General features: G+C 43.3%; 1 non-coding gene across 1 annotated transcript; it reads right to left on the minus strand.

Annotated features, from left to right (window-relative positions):
* Positions 1–5,289: 5,289 nt before the first annotated feature.
* On the minus strand, positions 5,290–5,396 carry LOC113836119. Its single transcript, XR_003486122.1, has one exon. It is a non-coding gene; the product is annotated as a U6 spliceosomal RNA (small nuclear RNA).
* Positions 5,397–8,208: the final 2,812 nt, after the last annotated feature.

Genomic DNA, 8,208 nt, shown 5'->3' on the forward strand with positions numbered 1-8,208 from the left:
CCTCTTCAGTTCCTCCATCCAAAAGGGCCAAGATCTTCTCTGTGCCCCACCTTACTACTTCCTGTCTCCTCTCTCTGCAGTCCTCCAAACTCTATAGTTAGCTAGTGGCTAGCTCCACCCTCTGACTCCAAGCAAGCTTTATTCATCATGAAAGGACCTGCTCCCCTTTCGGCAGCCATAACAGCCGAACATGTGCTTGCCATAAACTTGCCTTGGTCACGTAGAGGTCAGATGCCTGTCTCGTGACAAGGAACCCATCAGAAGTTAGTCACTAGAAAGTCAGATGACTGCCTCGTGACAAGGAACCAATCAGAAGTTAGCTGGTGGCACTATGCTTTACGACCCTGGGTGTGCTTTACGGACAAGCACACAGCAATGATGTAGAGAGCATAGCAACCACCCTGGGAGGGCCTATGGACCATAACAACCAGTTGACCAATCAACACAGGGCAAGCCCTCCAAGCCTGGAGGCACACCAATCGTGAGCCTGTCCGTACCCCTAGACACTCCCCTTACGCTGCCCTATAAGATCTCTTGGGAGGCCCTAGGAGCCGTCTTTTGCCAGCCATCCACCATGGCAGATGGGTGAAAGACCCGAGCTAACATGGGGTTAGCTCGTTAAATTACAATAAAGCCTCGTGCAGTTTGCAGCAAGCTCTCCAATCCTCCTGGTGATTGGGGTGACCGCAAACGTGGCCTGGGACCCCGGGTACTTGAGTTTTCTGGGGGTCTAACAATCAAAACACAATCAAAACTTCACACAACACTCACAGTCTTGAGTGTGAAATGAATAGGTGGAAAACAGACAGTGTTTCTACATGGCAGACTCTTCTCTGCTTCAGGACACCCAGGTGTTTGCTCCTAGGCTCCTCACCATGTTGGGTGAGGTGGATGGAGGGTCATCTACTTCACTCAGACTCCACTGATGGAAATGTTAGCCACATCTTAGAATACAGTAACATCTAGATGGGGGTTTGTCCTGACATCTTCTCCCACTCATGAATTGACAAAAATCAATCATTTGAAACAGACAAAGAGCTCCAGCCTTCTCCTTTCTTTGTTTCCTGAGTAAAAAGTTTGACGTCTGGGGCTGAGGCAACTTCTCTCAGACTGTGGAACCAAAATCAAGAAAAGCAAAAATTAGTTTACTCCAAGAGCTCCAAATCATTAAACCAACACTGGCAGGCCATTATCTTCAGGTGTCTATTTTTATGACTTAAGTTTTTATTAGTCAATGTTCTGTTACACCCACCCATCCTAGCTTAGCTACATGAAATATTTATTAAGTTTTTCAACAAATGTGGGGAATCCCTTCATTTTAGCTAGATCTCCCGAAATATCTAAACCAGAAAACCAACTGGTCCCCAGTATGAAACAGTGGGAAGTCTTGCAAGTCCTTTTGGCACAGAGTAGTGGAACAAAACTCTCTAAGTTCTTTCTGTATCTGGAAAACATTTCAGGGCCATCCCACCAGGTTCCAGAAAAAAAACATTGGGAAAATTAATCAGTTTCATTCAAACTAGAAATAATGCTATAAGAATAAGCTGAAAGGAGCACTACAAGAGGGATGCTTCTTTTGCGTATCCGTTTTGAGGATTCAGTCACTTTAAAATTGTATGTCTATGAGTGTTTTGCCTGCATGTGTATCTGTGCACCGTGTGTGTGCAGTGCTCAAAGAGGCCAGAAGATGGCGTTGGAGCCCTGGAACTGGAGTTAGAAACAGTTGTGAGCCACCATGTGGGTGCTGGGGACTGAATCCAGGTCCTCTGCAAGAGCAGCAAATGCTCTTAACCACTGAGCCGTCTCTCCAGTCCCAACATAGTTCTCTGATACTGTAGCAGGAACCTTTCGAGAAGAAACAGTGCACTGAGAGGACACCCACGCAAGAGAAAGGTGAGTTTCTCTTCCTAACTCTTTGCCTTTAAATATTATTTTTATGGCTTCTTGGCTTAGGAAAAAGACTCTTTAAAAACTGTGACCCCGTGTCAGGGAGAAACCACGGATCTCTTAAACTAATGGCTGTCGTTGAAAACTCCTTTAGTGATGCTCAGCCACAAAGGGTGGAAATAAAGAAGGAAGAATGAGCTTCGCAATGAACGACCTTCGGGGAAGGAGACTATTCATGCTAATTAGTAGCTCTTTCCTTGTGTGCATTAGGCCATGCCACGGAGAACAATGGGCACATTGTGGTAAACATCAAGACCAGCCTCAAGTACAGTTAGCAAAATTTTAGAAAACTCAAGCTAGGGAGTTTTTCATGAGCCGGTGACTTGCTGCTCCCGGTATACGGCACAATAGTGTCTCTCCTAATGGCTTTTAGCTTTTGCCACTGCCAACTTTTATATTTAAAATCCATACAATTATGGACAATTTGTGAGCATTATGAGGGTTCCCGTTTTTTGCACCAAGTCTTACTGATTCGAGCTAGCTTTTAGCCTTAGCAAATCAAATGCATTTTGCTTACAACACTAGATTCATCCTCACATGCTCCACTTTATTCTTATCATTAGTATTCCTTATTATGCATATTTAATTTAAGAATGCATTTTCTCCATTAAAAAATTAGAATAAGCTGAAAAGACGTTCCGGAAGGGGAAGCGTTTGCTGCAGTTTGCCTTTATTAACCGTGTAAGCCCTGATGGGTTCTTCCCGGAGTTGCCAGCAAGAGACAGAAAGGTTCAAAAGCAGAAAATAGAATAAACCAAGATTGGCTTGAAAAATCACAGCTCTCCTTAACATAATGATAGCATGCCCAGGCATCCTGTTCAAATAAGAGGATGCTTAGAAAATGAAACTTCTGTTTTGTGTGAATGGGGAAAGGGTGTAAATTTGCTTGCATTCTTCAGTCGATTGCCATGAATTAGGTTTCTTTAAAACCCCATCCAAGCCAGGCATGGCAGCACACTCCTCTAGTCCCAGCCCTTGGACAAGAGGGATCAAGAATCAGTTGTAAGTCACTCTCAGCTACACTGCAAGTTCAATGTCATCTTGGACTACAGGAGACACCTTCTCAAAAGTGTAAAAAACAAAACAGCGAATCCACAGACATACCTTGCAAAAGTGAAATGAAGGGAAAGAAGGTGTGTGTGCATTCCTGTCTACAGGGACTTCAGAAACAATCTCCCAAATGCCCGTACCTTAGGGAGTGCAGTCCTATCCTGTCTCTAGCCAACCCCCAAAGTGGGAACACTACAGGACCAAGACTTAGCTTTATATTGAAGTTCTTTAGCAAAAGGATTGGGCATTTGAGGAAAAAAAATTTAAAAGTAAAGAGCAAGCAACCAATATCTTTCCCAGCTTTGCAATTATTGATTGAAAATGACCAACCAAGAAATGATTGTCATCAATATACTGCCTAATAAGTTTGACTCTCTCCACTTCCAGACCATGGTTACTAGCTTAACTTGCTGTTTGAAATCATTAGACCAGACAAAAGAACTCAGGTATTATCCTTATGAGATTAGGAGAAGGGTCTCCTTTCCCTTGCCACCTCACCATGTGGCCTTGAGAAGAGTCCACACCCATGTAGCTCTGGACTGCAGAGAACAGTCAGTGCTAACTCCACAGACTATGGGAGCAGAGAACAACGCTCACTGGCCAATGAATACCCTGCTTCCCTATTCTCATTGGCTTAAGACCTTCAGATCCATAGAGACATCAGTTGAGTTTGTCTCTATCATGAAAGCTAAATAAATCACACTACTCATCCTCACTGAAAACTCCTGACCTCATCTTACTGGGGCTACATGAGCTTCATCCCACACTGCCAGAGTAAAAACCCCAGCAGTCCCCGTATCAGTGAGGATGCACCCACTCACTCTCTACCTCAGTTTTTCCTTCTGAAAAATAGGGCAATAACATCCCCTATTGCACCCGTGTGTGTGAGGACTGTAGGTCAAGCCTTAGACAGCACTATTTGTACATCTCTGTTTTCTGTGCTTTTGGAGTCCCTAAGAGCTTTCTCCCCAGCCAGCAACTGCTTCCCCAGCATCTGGGAGGTTACAGTTACCATCTCCTCCTGAATTTAAAACCAAAAAGAGAACAAGGTCCTAAGTGGATTGAAGTCAGCCCTGCTGGGCTCTCTGCTCAGCCACTCACTGCTCAGATATGGTCATCTCCTTACTCTTTCTGGGCCCTCATATTCTCAAAGAAACAAGAATACTTAGGCCCAATAAGCATGGTGAAAATAATGACATAAACAGATTAACTAATTAGCTGACTTTCTCAAAGCCATTTTTTCCCCTTGGTTTTGCTACAACCCTGATGAAAAAAAACCAAACATCAAAAATAAGTAAACGTGTTCTTCTCTGTTATCTTGGCAATTAAACCAATCAAGAGCACAGTGACGTCATAGAGGACTGGTGCCAGCATTTGCACAATCCCTCTCAGCAATAATGTGCACATTTTCTACTGCTTTTAATACCTGGTCTCTCAGACTGTTCTTTTTTATTTAAATTACATCAGTTTTCCCCTCTTTCTTCCCTTCAGCCCCTCCAAAGTCCCATCCCTCTAACTCTTTCCATGACCCCCATCTACTCTCAAATTGAGAGCAACATCTCTCCTAATTATTATTGTTAATATGTGGTGTGTGTGTGTGTGTAGAGAGAGAGATAGAAATGCATATCTATGCTCCAATATATAAATACAAGCTGTGGAATCCCATTTGTTGTCGATGTGTATATGATTTCAGAGCTGACCACTTGGTATTAGATAACCAGTGAGGGCACTCCCTCCTGGAAGATGCTAACTGTCCCTCCCTCAGAAACCATCAGTAGTTTCTTGTCCTAGGATGGCACTCAGAGATTTTCGTTCCCTCTGCTTCAGAATGTCTATGATATCGCCATTCTTGAGGTAAAATAGAAGGGGAATCTTCTAGCAATCTGGATAATAGTGTATTATACTCATACCAATAACTCGTGGCAAAATTCTGAGATCTCAAATTAAAATAACAGAAATAGATCCCATTTGTCATCTGTCAATTGTCCTTCTTATAGAGATCCAGGAACCCAAGTGTCTCTTTACTCTGAATATTATTTTTTTCCATTCATTTATTTATCTCATAAAGTCATGCACAATTATGATACAGAATACAGTATGTTCACAATGGCATGGCTAAATTAAACCAATTAGCATGTTATATCACACATATTCATCATTTTTGTTTTGAGAACACTTAAAAGTATACTATCTCACAACTTTTAAAATATAGCATATTGTTATCAACCATATTTATCATGCTCTCAGTAGACCTCAAGACTTCAGAGAGTCCATGCCTCTTGTCCAACTGCAAAAAATATGGAACACTTCATGAATTTGCGTGTCATCCTTGCACAGGGGCCATGCTAATCTTCTCTGTATCGTTCCAATTTTAGTATATGTGCTGCCAAAGTGAACACTGAATATTATTTTTAAATTAAAAATGTGTGTGCACCTGTGTGTGGCATCGCACTCGTGTGAGGGTCGGGGAACATCTTCTGGGCATTAGTTCTTTCCTGGGGATTGAACTTGGGTCTCCACACTTCCCAATGAGCCTCCCTACTGGTCCACGCATATTATTTGTAACAATATATTAAGGTGGACGTCTCACTCCTGTGTGCCACGTAGATGGATTTTACAACAGGGATAAAAGCCTGTGAATTGATGCCTCTCAGCTCTCTGGTGAGGACTGGGTCTGATTAATCCTGGTGCTATTATGTCATGAATTCTATCCACTTCTAGAAGAAAGTCATATCTGCTGAAGTACAATTATCTAAGACTGATGACAGAACAAAGGCATCATTAGAAAATGCATTTGGCATAGACCCCGAGATAGTCCCATCCTGACATTCCACTTAGCAGGCTCATGGAATTCCCCTCAGCTAGGTACACTTTCCGACAGTGGACAGCAAAGGGCCGCTAATGCTCACTCATTATATGCAGAATAATGTAACCGGTAGCAAAGGAGGCTCTGGAGTTGCTCGATGGAGACGGGTCTACAACAACAGTACTTGTCCCCCCAGTCAGCTGGAGAGAGGCCAGATTTGGTGACACTTGCCCAAACTAGACAAAGACCCATCTGTCATCAGGCATGAGATCCTCTCTCTCCTCATCTCTCCCCTCCAAAAGTCTACTCAGAAGCAGGGCCGAATGAAGAGGACAACTGGCAGTCAGCAGCCTGCTTGCTACAGGAGGGGGTGAGCATGGAAGCTCCCCAAAGTCTGGAACCTTCCACCCTGCTTTGAGCTTTTTCTGCTTCTGCTGAATTCTTCACATCTTGGTTGGTTTCTATAGAATACCAGCCCAAAACAGCTCATCCCAGCCCTACTGCACACCCAGCCCTACTGTGTGCCAAGCCCCATAGCCCCATCTGAATTCTTCATCTCATGGCATAAAGACTTTACCTTCACACCAACTCCAGCATTCGAGAATCTTCAATGCCTCCTACCCCCCCACACATGTACATTACACACACACACACACACACACACACACACACACACACTCACTCACACACACACACACACACACACACACACTCACACACATTCACACACACCCACTTACTCACAGGTGTACAAGCCAACCTCCACAGCAGCAATTAAAAACAATACAACATCAGGCAGGACAAATGACCATGAGCAAAGGAGTGCCATTTGTGTAGCTCTCACAATACAGAGAATACAATAACCCAGAAGAAGGAAAATAAGCTTTACTAATTTCCCCAGTGTCTAATGTAAATATTATTCACTAAGAGCATTCAAAGTATACAATTTATTTTTGAGGAAAATGAATGTCAATGAAACTGTCACTATGGGCAAGACAGAGTATATTCAAAACACCCCGATTCCACAGTGTCCCCTGGTCCTCTGCAATGGCTTCTTGGTTGTTAGTTTGACATACCTGTGAAGAGGAAACCTCAGTTAAAGAATGGCCTCCCTTGGGCTGACCTGTGGCCGGGTCTGTGGGCTGTTTCTTTGACTGATGGTCGACAGGGGATGGCCCAAGCTGACTGCAGTCCTGGCTGGATAAAAAGGCAGCTGAACAAGCCACGGGGAGCAAGTTAGTAAGCAGCCCTCCATAGTTTCTACTTCAGTTCCTGCCTTGAATTCCTCCCTCAAGTCTCTGCCCTGATGTCCCTTCATGGTGGACTGTAAGCTGTGAGATGAAATTAATTCTTTTTCACAGCAACAGAAAGTAAACTAGAACACCCACCAGTTTTCCCTCTGTTGTCATTAGTGACTGACAACTTGCAGCTGTAAATCAGCTGTAATGTCACCGCCTATATAAATGTAATTACATTGAATGTGCCTATTTCATCTCTGGTCTTTTCACTTAGCAAGATAACTCTGAGATTATTCCATATTGGTGGATATATCAATAAATTGAGGGTTATTTTTCTTATTCCTTCTCATTGAGGACTAATACTTTATTGTATGGAAGGGTGATAATTCCTTTATCACTTGTTGGCAGGCATTTGGATTGTTTCTACTTGGGGAATGTTTCAGTTAAGCCACCAAGATCATTTTGCATAAGATCTGTAGCTGGAGTTTCTTTCTAGTCTGGTCCTCTGCCCTTCAGCCCCAAATAAACACATAGAGACATATTAATTATAAATCTGTTGGCCAATGGCTAGGGCTTCTTGCTGGCTAGCTGTCTCTTAATTATTAACCCATAACTACTAATCTATGTATTTCTACATGGCCTTATCTTACCAGAGAATGCCTGGCACATCCTATCTTCCAGTCTCTACATGGCATCTCCCCTACGGCTTCCCTCCCTCTTCCTTTCCCCAGAATTTTCCTCTTCTAGTCATCCCACCTAAGCTTCCTGACTGGCTATTGGACATCAACCAATAAGAGAAACATATATCCAGAAGGATATGGCCCATCAAAGACCTCCTGTGAGCATATGTTCATCCCCTTGTTGTAAGTACTTGGGAGTGGAAGGGATGGTGTGGTAGGAAGTCCATGTTTTCCTGTTGGACCAATAACAGCTTTTAAACATGGGCCCCCTCTTTGCAATGTGTGAGGGTGCCATGGCTGTGCCTCCTCCCTGCCATCACTTGGTTCCATATGTCTTTAATTCTGGGCATTTTAGTGTCATGTTGTGGCATCTCTTTGTATTGTCTGTTGCCTCTTCCTGTATGTTCATTGTATCTCTTTCTTTGAGGGGCCTATTCAAATTTTTTCCTTTTTTCCCCAAGTTGAGGTATCTTTTTGTTAACCTGAG

The sequence above is a fragment of the Cricetulus griseus genome, chromosome 5, assembly GCF_003668045.3.
Source record: "Cricetulus griseus strain 17A/GY chromosome 5, alternate assembly CriGri-PICRH-1.0, whole genome shotgun sequence".
Classification (NCBI taxonomy): Eukaryota; Metazoa; Chordata; class Mammalia; order Rodentia; family Cricetidae; genus Cricetulus; species Cricetulus griseus.